Source organism: Sminthopsis crassicaudata, chromosome 4 (assembly GCF_048593235.1).
Source record: "Sminthopsis crassicaudata isolate SCR6 chromosome 4, ASM4859323v1, whole genome shotgun sequence".
In the NCBI taxonomy this organism is placed as follows: Eukaryota; Metazoa; Chordata; class Mammalia; order Dasyuromorphia; family Dasyuridae; genus Sminthopsis; species Sminthopsis crassicaudata.
In genome coordinates this window covers 206,713,686-206,729,629 of record NC_133620.1, presented here as the reverse complement: position 1 = coordinate 206,729,629, position 15,944 = coordinate 206,713,686, and the positions used below count along the sequence as shown (strand labels likewise).

At 35.5% G+C, this 15,944-nt stretch overlaps 1 pseudogene; it reads right to left on the bottom strand.

Moving 5' to 3' along the window:
- Positions 1–13,680: 13,680 nt before the first annotated feature.
- LOC141566124 (actin, cytoplasmic 1 pseudogene) lies at positions 13,681–14,920 on the bottom strand (annotated as a pseudogene).
- Between the last annotated feature and the right edge of the window lie 1,024 nt (positions 14,921–15,944).

Below are 15,944 nucleotides of genomic sequence, written 5' to 3'. Positions count from 1 at the left end.
GGAGTGGGAGAAGAGAAAGAGAGGAAGGGAGAGAAAGAGAAAAAAAGAGAAAGACATAGGGGGGAGAGAACTGTAATGGAAAATTATGAATGGACATGAAACGTACCTGTCAAAAAGACAAAACAAATCAGAAATGGGCTTAAATGGTCAGAACAAGAAATGATAATGTCACTTCAGAGAGGTAAGAAAAGGAACCGTTAAGGTTCAGTATCAAGAAGGAGTGACTAAAGAAAATAGAAATTGGAGAATGCCTGAATGATATTTGAATATAATGGAATATTACTGTTTTATAAGAAATGATGAGCAAGCTGATTTCAGAAAAGCCTGGAAAGACTTATATGAACTGATGCTAAGTGATGTGAATAGAACTAGGAGAACATCGTACACTGTAACAGCAAGATTATGTGATGCTTGTGTTGGATTTGGCTCTTCTCAGCAATGCACTGATCCAAGACAATTCCAATAAATTTAGGATTGAAAATACCAATCACATCCAGAGAGAAAACTATGGAGATTGAACATGGATGTGGAGAAGAGCGGGAGAGGAGTCATACCATAGGTGATTAAGGAGGAATTGACATAGGTGGCAAGAAAGTGGATCAAGAAAATTTAAGTTATTCTTTTCAAAAGCCTGTGAAGTAAATGGAAGATAAAGAAAAAAAAACTTCAGAGAGCTAGTGATATCAAGGGAAAGCATATGCTTTCAGTGATGAGGAAATAGTTTTGTTTTTTTTTCCCATTGAAGAAAAGAAGGCTGTATAGAGGAGGAGAAAAACTAGAGATGGGGAATTAATTGTTTGTGAAATAAGATTATGGAGGAAAATCAGAATTAAAGATACAGGTAGCAGGATTAGCTCTGGCGATTAATCAACAAGAACTGGGTTAAGTTCTGGGGGCAAAAAATAAAAACAAAACATCTTTCTTCCTCTGAGACACTAACTTATTCGCCAAATCCTGATATAGTAGGATAAGATGAGGCTCCTTGATTCTTATTTGAGGCAGGTTTTGAAAAATACAAAGGAATAGAATTTTCTATAGTAATTGATAATTATTTTCTACTCTCAAAAGTTAGAGGAGACAATTTTAATTAATTCTTAAATATGGGACTTAAATATTAGAACTAAGACAATTCCCAGTGAAGAGATAAAGAATCCAAATATCCAAATCAAGTGATTCTGGAGCCTTAGGAGAAGTGGAATGATCAAAAGTGATCCATTAATATAACAATCAACTAAGTAAAAGGAGCTTAGAAGGTAGCATACAGGCTAACCTCCTCACATTCTGAATAGAATAAAAGCCATCGAAGAAAATGGGGGCATAACAGGGTGAAAAGAGGCTGCTACACAGCTGTCTTAACATCCACCCACCAATGAAGGTGGGGTCCCAAGTTTTATGAGGTGCAGATGCAGCCAGTTGAATCCATGCATTTTTGAAATGAAATAATATACATACCAGGATGTGTACACTACATAGCAGTATGTTAAAGCAACAAACAGAAGCCTGAAATGAGCTGTCAACTTTTTAGAACATTGATATAAAAACTGTAAATCGATTAGATGATTTTAATGGATCATAAACAATGTCTTGCAGGTGATAGATACTGATGAATTTCTTTCAATTTAAGAGCAAAGACCAAGTGACTTTAAGTTCTCTTGACTTCCCAAGTTAAAAAAAATCACAGAGTTCTCAAGTGATCTCTTGAAACATAGCTTTGTAATTCCATTTCTCCTGCATGTTACCGTCATTCTTCCTGTTCATTCTAGATTATGGACTAAAGAACTTTTCAGTTGTTGCCACATACCTCCAAATTCAAACTCCATGACTGGTAAAAAGTCTGTCCTCCAATGTCTTCTTTCTATGGAAAGGAAAGATAAGACAGATCTACACAGCTGGTCCCTCTGGGAAAAAAATGTTTCTGATGCTACCACTTAAAACTTCAATTGATAACACCATAGAAGGGAGAAAGGAGAAGAAAGGCAGAGACACTAATTAGCAACACTACAAAAGGGATTTATAGCTTTATAGAAGCCTTTACTGCATTTATGAGACATGAGATATGCTTTAACTACCCTATTTAAGGTTTTTGACGAACCTAGAGATGAATTATGGAAGCTTAAGAATTAGATGGGCTTTTACTCTCGGTTGAAAACACATTACTTTTTACCATGGATATAATCATTGATGACTGAAAGAATTAACTTTACAGCATGCAGTATTATAATATTGCTCCATATGCCACCATAGTGTAAGTCTGTGTCAGATCCAACAGATTTATAATTTGTCCACAAAATCTTTTCTTTTGTTGTTTGCCAAGAAATTCCTAAATGTAAGGACTTCTCCATTTCACTCCAAGCTTAATGGCAACAAATATAATGGAAAGCATTTTGATATATTTTTTTGCAATGATCTCCTTAGATGGGACCACCCCCAAAACCAGCATGCTAGAATACACCTACGTATATTAGGCACTAGGGACATTTTAAAACTGTCATATGTGATATATACATATAGTTGTGTGATACACCAAGAAATAATGCAAAAGAAAAAAATATTTATTAGTTATGTGGCCATGGGTAAATCATTTAATCACTTCAAGCCTCAATCTCATAAATGAAAATAATAATACATGTAATATACTCCTCACAAAGGTGTTGTAAGGATCAGATAATGAATGTGAATTTCTTTGCAAAATAAATAGCAACATATATATACATATATATATATATATATATATATATATATATATATATATATATATGTATGTATAAATTCCTAACCCATCTATACCCTTTTCTTAAGGGTGGAATTCTTGCCCACATTCTCTCAAAAACCATCCATGGAAGTTCTTCCCAATGTGCTGGAAATGTTCTTCAAGGTCTCTTAATAACAATTACTAATGATCATTCATAAGTTTGACTCTAGTAAGAAAACAATTGAGCTCACAAAACATTTATAAGCTCTAAAGAAATGAATGCAAATAAAAGTGGTGCTTATAAACAGAATTTCACCCTAAAAGAAAAAAAATGAAAAGAGTAAGTTACATAAAGTGGGAAACAAAAAGAAAAGGCCCTTATTAAATATTTTGCAGTTTATAAAATGCTTTAAATATTTTTTTTCTTCACAACAAGCCTATAAGATAGTACTACTAAGACAGGAAAATTAGACTAAGTGATTGATCATGCTCAAACAAGTAATAATCATGAGAAGTGATATTGGAATTCAGGTAAAATCTTTCATTTCTGATCCCAAGCCCAGGACCTTATCCATTAAACCAAATAACATCTTATTCTTAAATGTAAAAATTTATGCTTTCATGCTGTAGGTGGGCCTAACTTTGGGTGAAGATTGCCATTCAGCTTAACGTCACAATAATGGACATGGCTCCATCAGAAACTTTACTGCTAAACCAGATATTATATTTCCCCCCCGAACTTCTGTGCCTATTGATTGACAGCATATCCCCTTCCGCTGAGCTGAACTCTAAGGCTAGTTGCCTGGAAGGTTGTTTTGTCAGCTGCAGCCCTCACTCCAGCCTGGCTGCCCGACTGTGGCTTGTCAGGCTGAGCAGAGATGCTCCACTCTGCAGGGCGTCCGTCTGAGGCCTTTCACCCCACAGGCCACTCTGGCTGACATAGAGTCCAGACTCCTTTCTCAGCAGAGCTCTAAGCATTCAGGTCCTGGGAGACTTTTTTCTAGTCTGCAAATAACATCGGAGGATTCAGGGTAATCGCTTCAGCTTCCCAGAGGCAAAAGGAGAAAAGGTTTTATTTTATTTTATTTAAGGGAAAGGATTAAGGGGGAAGAGAGAACTCAGATTCAGCTTAGAGACGTTGAAAGAGCACAATAAATCAAATCTGCCCATCTAATTATGGAGAAATACGATGGGAGTTGAATTTATTTTATGACAAAACTGTTGGAAGACGGTTTTAAAAGTAACTTGGTAACCAAACAAAACTTAGAAGAATTAGAATGAGGGAGATGTCTTTCACTCTTCCCTATTCTAGGTCTTTTTCTTTTTCTTTTTTTTTTCCTTATAGGGAATTCACACAGCTAATTTGCACATAGCCACCTCTCTCCCACATAGGGAGATATCTCTCTGCAAAGCTATGCTACTACAAAAAAAATTTTTTTTAATTATGCTCATGTTATATTTTGGGTTTTGGTCTAGATTTGTGATTTCATCTATTAAAGAAACTTCCAGTAAGGAAATTCCAACTACCAATGTAGATCACCAATGTCTCTGTAACTCATCATTTCAGATAACTGCTAGAGACACTCACTGAGAAGTGATTTAACCACCTTCATCCTGGTGAAGTGTGAGACTTGAAGCTAAGCCTCCCTGACTGTCTATGCTTTTTCTACTTTATGTTGTGGGCAGGGAATATATTGCCATTTTTAAATTAACTGGTATCAAGTAGATATCTTTTACCTGTAGCTAACAACCATAAGGCTCTGCTTTAACAAATGGACATGAAATACTCTAGCAATAAGGGGCAGGATGAAAGGGGAAGGGAGAAAAAGGACAAAATATTTTCTGGACTTTGGATTTGAATAAATAACCCTTTGCACTTCAAGGGTCATTACAGCAGTACAGTTTGTAATGTAATTAGAATCAACACTCTGCTCTTTGGGGCTATTTGGTAATTTGCTTGTTAATATATTAGCACAAAGAATTGATCAAGTCACTAATCCAATCACCCGCTTGTTATTGATCCTTTATTGAGCCCTCTGCCCAGTGATCACTTTTTGCTTTGGTCCAGTCAATAGCATCTACCAAATAGCCTTTCACACGCCTAATTAGCTTATGAAATAAACCAAACATTTTGCTTGGCTCTGAAGGAAAAGATCAATAAAAAGCTTTTGGACTGAATTCAGATGATTTTTTTTTCTCATCACCTTTTCCCTCTTCTTTCCTTGTGCAGGCACTCAGGTTCACATGAAGACTGCTAAGATTTTCATTCTAATTTGAAGACATCTGAAAAGCAGCTGCCATAGCTGAAAACCTAGAGCAGCTGTAAACCATAAATCACAAGGGTGAGGAATTCTGGGCTGCAGATTGGCATGTGGTCTGTCAAGCCAAAAAAATAGAGACATAAAAGATCAAGAGGTCAGAGGTATGTGAAGTTTACTAGCCTGAACTTGTGCTATTTTTCATATAAAGAAACCTTGGTATTGGTGGTTGTTTTTCTCCAAATAGTCTTTAACTTGATGATCATGTTATTGGGGTTTTGTTAAATTCCATTTAGGGGGTAAATTTTATTGATGCTGGGCTTCAGGACTGCTGATGAGTCCTTTAAGTGCCCTATGCAGGTGGTTAGAATCTTGACCCAGAGATGGCCTCAGTCATTTGAATTACACTTTAGTTAGATGACATGAATCAAAATCATAATTGTCTGTTGCTCTTTAATGTCGAATGAACCAGACTATTCTGAATATTCTCATGAAAACTATGTTTTTTTCCATCTATTGACTAAAAATATTAGAGGCAGGTTGAATTAGTATCTGTCCTCAGAGACAAACACCCATCCCTTACACTTTAAGATTTCCAGCATTATTTCTAGGACTATTCTTATTCGTAAAGAAATCAGGTGTTAGCCCTACAAAATTACATGGTCCCAATTACTTGTTTTTAGAAAAGAGAATTTACCAAATGTCTGTTGTTTGGAGAATCATAGAGAATGAGCACTTGCCTAGATAAGGTTATGCCATGATTTTGTTGTATGACTTTGAGGACAATTTTTTAAAAGTTATTTTAGTTATTTAAGTCTCAATTTCTTCATTTATTAAAAAGGAAGAATGTGGGCTAGGCAACCTTCAAGGTCACTTTAGTCTAAAATTCTACTATTTCATCTTTGATTTAAGCAAATACAGATGACAAAAGCTAGCAATCCTATAATTTGGGCAATGTTTCTTAATAAATTTGGTCTAAAGATTCTTAACTATGGTTTTGTGACCAAAAAATAAATGTGATGTAGAGGAAGGAATATGGGACTTGAAGTCAGAAAATCTGAGAATGAATTCTGCCTTTGCCACTGTGTGACCTTGAATTATTTACCTCACTCCCCTAGATCTTCGTTTCCTTACCTATAAGGAGTTCAGTTAATTTATCTCTCAAATTCATTCCTTCTCTAACACTATCATTTACAAGCAGGTAGTTGGCATAGTGAAAAGAATTCTATACACACAGATTCTAGAGTATCTGCATTCCATCAATAATTTAAAACCACACTAGAACTTTTGGGACAGCCCATACTTGTCAGCCACTGATGTTTGGCAAGTTTCTTAAATTCTTTCAATCTACTTCCTCATCTGTAAAATGGAGACAATAATAGCATCTAGTAATAGAGTTGTTGTGGGGATCAAATGAGATGACATACTCTAAAGTTATTTTGCAAACCTTCAAATGTTATATAAATGCTAGCTATTTTTATTATTATTCTGCAAAATGCTCACCTACAAGGTTTGCATTTTACATTAACCATTGTTAATGTGACAGGGAATTCAAGTACAAATGGATTTTTTCCCTTAGTATTATCTCAATAATTTTCTTAATTCTTAATCTTCCTTTGAAGAGATTTATCTAAAGTTTCAGGATGAAAGGATTTAGAAACACAATTTGAAATATTCTGCAAATAGTTCATCCTCCTTCTCAAGAAAATGTTTAGATACTATGTATTCAGCATCTTTCCAAACTAATATAGCTAAGGAGAAGCAAGAGAGCCTATAGGAAATTTAAATTTTTAATAAACATAAAATTAATATTAAAAAAATCAATTAAATGAATATTTATTTAAAAATTACCATATCCCAGGAACTGTACCAGATGCTGGAGAAACAAAGACAAAAATAAAATAGCTTCTGTTCTCAAGGAACTTACATTATACTGGAAAGGATACAACATGTATGGAAATTAAGTATAAGCAAAACATTATCAAAAGGTGCAAACACCCACAGCTTGGTGTAATGATGAAAGTCTCCTAATTGAAGATTTAGTAAATTCTCTAGAGGTTTTGCAAATAAAATTATTTAAGATCATTTTTTTTTCTTTTGTGGTAGTAATAAGATTATAACTCTAAAATTGAGAAATTAAAGTAAAAGAAAACATACTTGTAAAAATACATTAGCAAACCTTGAAACATAGTTCAGAATTCTGGTTGCCTGATAGAAAATGCAGACATTCAACTCTCTCCTTTCAAAACAAACAGGATGGTGCTAAGCAAAATTGTGAAATAGGCAATTTGTCTTTAAGAGTCTTCTCACCTCTTCTTTCTCAGTCCCTTTTCCTCTGCTGGACCCCTCTCTGCCATCCCCAACCTCCAGCTCTCTTCTATGCCTTGTCAAGACCTATCCACTCTGCAGATTACCCAATATTCTAAAATTACTCTTGCCTCCTCCCCCCATCAAAATTATCTTAGGGCCCTGATTTAAGCCAGCTGTCACTGAGGACAGTGACCTAAAAACCAGGTTACAAAAAAGTGAATGACAATAATACGATGTTTTGACTTTCTCATGTCACCCACCCTACCTGAATCACTAAAATTCAGTAGCTCCCCTTTGCTTCAAAATAAAAATTTCTCTACTTATTAAAGCCTCTCACACCTTTTGCTTAACTTATCTTTCCACTCATTATGCATTACTCTCTTTCCCAGGCTCTTGGGCTCAGCCAAATTGACCTTCTCTCTGTTCTTTACACATGCACTTGATCTCATCTCCACACCCCTGCACTGGCACTCCCTAGAATGTACTTTCTCCTCACCTCTGCCTCATCAAACCCCTCATCTGTTTCAAGACCCAGATCACTCAATACCTAAAAATACCTTTCCCCATTCTACCTCTCACAATTCTAGTTTCTCCCTCACTAACTTATTATATATGTAGATATCTCCCTTGATAGACTGGAAGCTTCTTGAGGATAGGGACAGTAGTATATTTCTTTGTATTCTTAGCAGGTTGGTGATAGAAAACACATTTCTTGTATTCACATTGTGAATGACTAGTGAAGCAAATGTACTTGAAGAAGAATATTTTCTTAGGTACCATTAAATCTTATCCTATCAGTGATGAAAGAGAGAGAGAGAGAGAGATGTGGAGACAGAAATAGAGATTGAGAGAGATTGAGAGGACAGAATCAAATCAAAGATAGAGATAAAGATAGAGAGACAGAAAGACAGAGAAAACAGAGAAAAACAGAGAGAGACAGAGGGAAAGACCCCCACACAGAAAGAGAGAGATCCTCTTTTTCCACAGTGAACAAAGACATATGAAAATTACAAAAGCATAAATTATTAACTTGATGCTAAAGAGAATCCAAAAAAGCAAGTTGGAAAGACAAAAAGAAAGGAAGAAAGGAAAAAAGAAAAATATAAATAAAACATTGAAGAAAAGAAAAAGTATAGAAATTCCTTCTCTAGAAGTCTGCAAAAAATAGGTTGATAGTTGATTTTTTTTTTTTTTGGTAGAAAATTGAAATGTCAGCTGTTCTAAGCAGGAACAAGAAATAGTTAACTGTTCTCTAAATCCATGATTGTGCAATTTCAAGTTCTTATTTTTCCCAGTTTTCTTTTCTCCTGCATGAAAACCATGATTTGAATTTAAACCATATGCAAGCACAATTTTAAAAATTTTGAATAATCTAATCATTCAATACCAAACATGAATAAACTGGTTTGGGGGAGAAGGAAGAAGATGCTTTGGGGAAAATACATGCTTAGCAGTTGGAAATATTCGTGTGCTTGAGGAATTTGGATCTTTCCTCTTGCTCAAATAATAATTTTCTTAAATTATATTGTCTAAGATTACATAATTTCAGTATAGGAATATGCCACATACTAGCTTTCAGTTCAGAGATACCTTAAATTAAATCCGACCTCTTGACACTTGAGACCATGAATATGTCACTTTATTGTTCTTATAGACTTGGTAGAAGGAAGAAATTATTTTGCTGATCATACTTTTTATTATTTTTATTATATTTATTTATGTGATCATATTTTTATTATACAATTTATTTTATTCATTTATTTATTTATTTGGCAAAAAAGACATGTGTGCCAAACAATATGCATTTATAAATAATAGCAACTTCATATACCTGCTGTGGCATAATGAGTATATGATACTTGGTTTTACATGTTACACAACATGTTTAATATACTGGAATAATTCACATAAATTAAACAAAAAGATGTTTAACAATTTTGATACCATTTCTAATTCAAAGCAAAAATCTCTATGAGTTTTATCTATAAAATGGTAAAACAAATGATCAAATCATATTTTTATTAGACCATCACATGTGCTCACAAAAATATATAGAAATACTTCTGAATAAAGAATTGTTTTTGTTTTCCATTTTTAATAAGAGAATATAAAGTATCTTGATTAAAGTTAATAGAAGTAAATCTATGGGAGGTAAAAGGCTAAAACACAATAGAAAATAGTTGGTGTACTTAAAATAATCCAATTTAAGCATCTGGTAGAGTTAAGGCAAAACACTTTAAAATGCTGCAATGTATGGATAGATTTGTGAATGTATCAATCAAAAAGCATTTTGTAAGGAATATATATAACATGGGGCAGTTAAATGGTGCATGAGATAGAGCACTGAGTCTGGATTCAGTAAGATCTGAGTTCAAATGTGTCCTCAATCACTTACTAGTTGTGTGCCTTGGGGCAAGAACTTAACTTTTATTTGACTCATTCCTTATCTGTCAAATAAGGTTATGCTGGAAAGGAAGGAAAAAAAAAATAGAAGAAAATGGCAAATTTCTCCAGTATCTTTGTCAAGAAAAACCCATAAATAAATTAATGGAGTCATGTTGGGTTACATATTACACCAAATATCAGGGAGGTATGTTCTAACGAAGGGAGACTACAAAGACATTGCTAAGTATATATAGAATAAACAGAAAAATAGAGATTGGGCCTGTGATTTCAAAATTACAGGAACTCTACATTAATGATTACTCCATTCATTTAAATCAACTATTTTACTATCTCTAGAAGACTAGAGAGTCATCTAGAAAGTATTTGCTCAGTGCCCCATAGCAAGTATGTACCAGAGGTGAGATTTGAACCCAGATCTTTCTAGTTTGAGAGCCAATGACCATGTTAGCACTCTGGATACCTTAGAATCAGTCAGAATCAGGATAAGCAAGTCTTTATTCTTGGTCTTTAATAGTAGAAGTCAAGGGGAATAGATGGGTAGGATCTCCTCTACCTTACCTCTTCCTCTCCCACCCAGAAGTGTCCTTGGCTAGTCTTCATGCACCTCCTAGTCCCTCCCACAATTCTCTGTATACACCAAACTATTGGGCCAGCACAGGATAGTGGGAAAGGCCATTTTCCAAGCATAATCTTATGGAGTATTGTCCAATCGATAATTAACCTCAAGTGTTCAATTGTCCAACCTCAGTGCATTAACTCAAGAGTTTCAGCCCTTTACACCAACACTACCCACTATGGGATGCTGTACAAAGAGAATAAATAGAAATAAATATAGTTTACACAAGGTAGTTAGAAAGCAAAGGCAATTAGAATGATGAAGATTTTAAAAAAGGTTGTACAAAGAAGGTGGTATCTTTAGCTGTCTTAAAAGAAGAGAAAGTCCAAGAAATAAAGATGAGGAAGAAGATCATTCATTGTAGTAGGCATGGAAAAGGGGAAATAGATATATGTAAGAAAGAGAGGGGACAGTTTGGTAGGAATTATTGAGTACAGGTGGAAAAATATTGAATAAGTGAGGATGAAAACATAAATTGAGGTTAGGTTGGAAGGGACTTTAAAAGCTAAACTGATCTGAAAGTTAAGGATCTCAACATAGACACATATTATACTTTATATATGCCTGTATTTTTTTGTTTGTTTGATATTTGTCTCTTTTTATTGACCAGACCTTTGATTTCATTAATGTAAAGAAATCCTATTGAATAAATTCCCTTTAACATTGCAGATCAGGAATTGCTGTACAATTTATAATCTTAGATAGTTGCTTAAGGGCATTGAAGAATTAAATGGCTTTCCTAAGCTAATATACTCTTAAGTTTGTCTTTCTAATCAAAAGGCTAGCTCTCTATTAATTTAGTATGATTCTCTCTCTCTCTCTCTCTCTCTCTCTCTCTCTCTCTCTCTTCTCTCTCTCTCTCTTTCTTTCATACATATATATATATATATATATATATATATAAAACCAAATGGATTTGGGATGTTGAACATATGGATATGAATATTCCTTCCAATAATTTAGATTGCAACTTATGTGTGCTTACATGTCCTACCACTTTCTCCTATAAATTTTCTACTATAATCCCACCCATGTGATGGGACCTTTCTTACTTTTTTTCCCACTTATATTTTGAAAATCAAGTGTTAACTCTGATTTTATTACTTAATTTTTCTCAAAGGACACTCTTTGCTTCAGTTATTTTCATGGTTCTTTATTTACTACTTATTGTAGCCTGCTCATACTCACCATATCCTCTCTCCATTGCCCTCTGAGAGGAACTCATCTTTCATTCTTCAAAGATTGTAGTGTTCCATATTTAGTAGCCATACAATACTGGCAGAATATTAGGTCTTTCATCTCCTGTCTAAATCTGGTTTCATTTCACTTTCCATTTATAGTATCCATCTAAAATATGACTACTGACAGGTAAGTGCTATGAATTGTATACCCAGGAATGACTCCCATATTTATAATGAGTTATTTTCTGTCTGTTCAATTGTAAAATATTTCTTTAGTCCTTATGTGTTTTTGTATATTTATATGTATATGTAATAAATCTCTGTATATATATATGCATTTATATATCTATATACAAACACATAAATATTGATATATTGTTTGCTTTTTCAAGGAGAAAGGGAGGGCAAGAGGAAGGAAGAGAATTTAAAATTCTAAATTTTTAAAAATGAATGTTAAAATTGTTAATACAATTCAGAAATGTTCAATGAAATACGAAAACATACATTTTTTAAAATGACATGGAATTCAAGTAAATATTATGAGCCCTTTAGAGTATTGATATGAAGGAATTTGAGAATAAACTTAGAGAAAGTTAAAAATATGTATCTGTGTGTGCACACCATGTTACAAGAATAGAGAAAGGACTAAAGATATAAAGAAAAAAAAACAGTGATTAATCTCAAAGATTCAAATGTGGGAGACAACATATGTAAACACAATCCTTGTGCCTTCCTTTTGTTTTGATTTTCTCCAATTTATTCTGTAGGTATCTTGTTAGTATGTAGTTGTTTTCATGTTGACTTTTCTATTAGATTGTGAGCTCTTTTAGAGAAGAGACTACTTTTTGCCTTTCTTTGTATGCCCAGAACTTAGCATACTATTTGATACATAGGAGGTACTTAATAAATGTTCATTAACTGAGTGACTGATTTACCTGACGGAAGGCAAAGCACTAACAGCTGGGGCACCTTCAAAGGCAATAAAAAGGTAGCTCTTTGCCTACATATTGAAGTCAGTGAGTGAGAATAGAGAGCATCAAAGCATTCTGGGCTTGAAGATAGCCAATACAAAAACATAAAGATGAAGTGTGTGTATGTGTATATGTGTGTGAACAAAAGTGAAATAGAAAGACAGGTATAGACAGAGACACACAAAGAGATAGAATAACATACTGACAAAAATAAATGTGGAATCTCCTTCCACATGGTCCTAAGAGCTAAAACAAGTTGCTCCTTGTCACATAGCCAGTATGTACTAGTCATGTCTTGAATCCAGGTCCATTCCTTTATACACTGTATACATTTTTGGTCAATCAATCAATAAACATTTATTAAGCCTCTACTTATTATGTGCTAGGCATTATGATAACATCTATAGAGATATAAATAAAAATGAAGACAATATTGTCCCTCAAGGAGATTACAAGTTAATTGAGGAAGCAGCATACAAAAGGAAAGTGAAAAGGGGGTGATGTAGATAAGATATGAAAGAGAATAGAAAAGGATATGATGGAGAATTCCAAAAGCTGGAGGGAAAGTAGGAAACAGTGTAGGAAAATAGGACTTTTTAACAAGTTTTTCTGATTAAGACTTCATTTCTCAACAGAGAAAGAAAATTATAGACCAATTTCCTTAATGAATATTGATGCAAAAATCTTTTTTTTTTCAAGTTTCTTTAACGTGTGCACTTTTATTTGAACTGGTCTTAAGTCAGTGTACAGGTAAAGCTCCTCCCCTCCCCCAAGTACTGGCACAAATCTCAAAACTCAGCGGGAGACTGTAAAGTCTGCATTCACATCTATGTTGGGGGCAGGGAGGGAATTTAGGGGGCCATTTTTTTATGGCTCTGACAATTAAAAAAAAAAAGGAACAAGTATTAAGGTGGAAGATACAAAATTTTTTTTTTGTTTTGTTTTAAAGGATTACATAATTTACATGTAAAGCAATACTAGTACCTTCCCTCCTCCCCCTCCCTCCCCGCCAGGATTTGTTAAGTAGCTCCTTTGCTCTGTGTGTTAGAGCAGGACAGCCTTCATAGAGGCAAGTAACTCTGTAACAATGCATTATACAATATTTGGAATGACTTAAAAACAAACAAACAAACAAAAAAAACAAATAATGCCATGCCAATCTCATCTCTTTTGGGCAATTATCATGTCACACCCTTTGAAAAAAACCAACCAAAAAAACCAAAAAAACAAAAACAAAAACAAAAAAACTAACAGTCCATTTAGAAGCATTTGCGGTGGACAATGGAGGGCCCAGATTCATCATACTCCTGCTTGCTGATCCACATCTGCTGGAAGGTGGAAAGAGAGGCCAGGATGGAGCCTCCAATCCAGACAGAGTATTTGCGCTCAGGTGGGGCAATGATCTTGATTTTCATTGTGCTGGGGGTGAGGGCTGTAATCTCCTTCTGCATCCTGTCAGCAATGCCTGGGTACATGGTGGTACCACCAGACAATACGGTATTAGCAGACAGATCCTTACGGATGTCAACATCACACTTCATGATGGAGTTGAAGGTAGTTTCATGAATTCCACAGGATTCCATACCTAAGAAAGATGGTTGGAAGAGAGCTTCTGGGCATCGGAACCTCTCGTTGCCAATGGTGATAACCTGACCATCAGGAAGCTCATAGCTCTTTTCCAGAGAGGAGCTAGATGCAGCAGTGGCCATCTCCTGTTCAAAGTCTAGGGCGACATAGCACAGCTTCTCCTTGATGTCACGTACAATTTCCCTCTCAGCTGTAGTAGTGAAGCTGTACCCTCTCTCGGTCAGGATCTTCATGAGGTAGTCCGTCAGATCACGGCCAGCCAGATCCAGACGGAGGATGGCATGGGGAAGGGTATAACCTTCATAGATGGGCACAGTGTGGGTCACACCATCACCGGAGTCCATCACAATACCAGTAGTACAACCAGAGGCATACAGGGACAGCACAGCCTGGATGGCAATGTACATGGCTGGGGTGTTGAAGGTCTCAAACATAATCTGAGTCATCTTTTCTCTGTTGGCTTTGGGGTTCAGGGGAGCTTCTGTGAGCAGCACAGGGTGCTCCTCAGGGGCCACACGGAGCTCATTGTAGAAAGTGTGATGCCAGATCTTCTGCATGTCATCCCAGTTGGTGACAATACCATGTTCAATGGGATACTTCAGGGTCAGTATACCTCTCTTGCTCTGGGCCTCATCCCCCACGTAGCTATCTTTCTGGCCCATGCCCACCATCACACCCTGATGTCTGGGGCGCCCAACAATGGAGGGGAACACAGCCCGAGGGGCATCATCTCCTGCAAAGCCAGCTTTGCACATTCCAGAGCCATTGTCAACAACGAGAGCAGCAATATCATCATCCATGGCGAACTTTGAAGTGGCAAGTTTAAACCCTTAAGAGAGAGAGGAGGTGGTGCTGCACCTGGAGGCAGGGGGGAGGCAAGTGCACGCTGGGTGGAAGAGCTCACAGCTGATGCAAAAATCTTAAATAAAATATTAGCAATGAGTTTACAGAAAGTCATCCCCTGTGGGAAAACTGGGACACTAATACATTGTTGGTGGAGTTGTGAAAGAATCCAGCCATTCTGGAAAGCAATTTGGAACTATGCCCAAGAAGTTATCAAACTGTGCATACCCTTTGACGCAGCATTGCTGTTATTGGGCTTATATCCCAAAGAAATACTAAAGGGCAGAAAGGGACATGTATGTGCCAAAATGTTTGTGGCAGCTCGTTTTGTTGTAGCTAGAAACTGGAAGATGAATGGATGTCCATCAATTGGAGAATGGGTGGGTAAATTATGGTATATGAAGGTTATGGAATATTATTGCTCTGTAAGAAATGACCAGCAGGAGGAATACAGAGAGGCTTGGAGAGACTTATATCAACTGATGCTGAGTGAAATGAATAGAGCCAGAAGATCGCTGTACACTTCAATGCTGTATGAAGATGTATTCTGATGGAGGTGGATATCTTCAACATGAAGAAGATCCAACTCACTTCCAGTTGATCAATGATGGACAGAAATAACTACACCCAGAGAAGAAACACTGGGAAGTGAATGTAAATTGTTAGCACTACTGTCTATCTACACAGGTTACTTATACCTTCGGAATCTAATACTTAATGTGCAACAAGAAAATGGTATTTAAACACATATATTGTATCTAGGTTATATTGTAACACATGTAAAATGTATGGGATTGCCTGTTATCGGGGGGAGGGAGTGGAGGGAGGAGGGGATAATTTGGAAAAATGAATACAAGGGATAATATTATAAAAAAATTACTCATGCATATATACTGTGGAAAAAAATTCTAAATAAATAAATTAAAAAAAAAAAAGAAAGTCATCCCCAGGATAATACACTATGATCAAGTAGAATTTATACCAGGAATGCAAGGCTGCTGGTTTAATATAAGGACAACTATTAGCATAATTGACCATATTAATAATCAAATTAATAAAAACCATATAATCATCTCAATA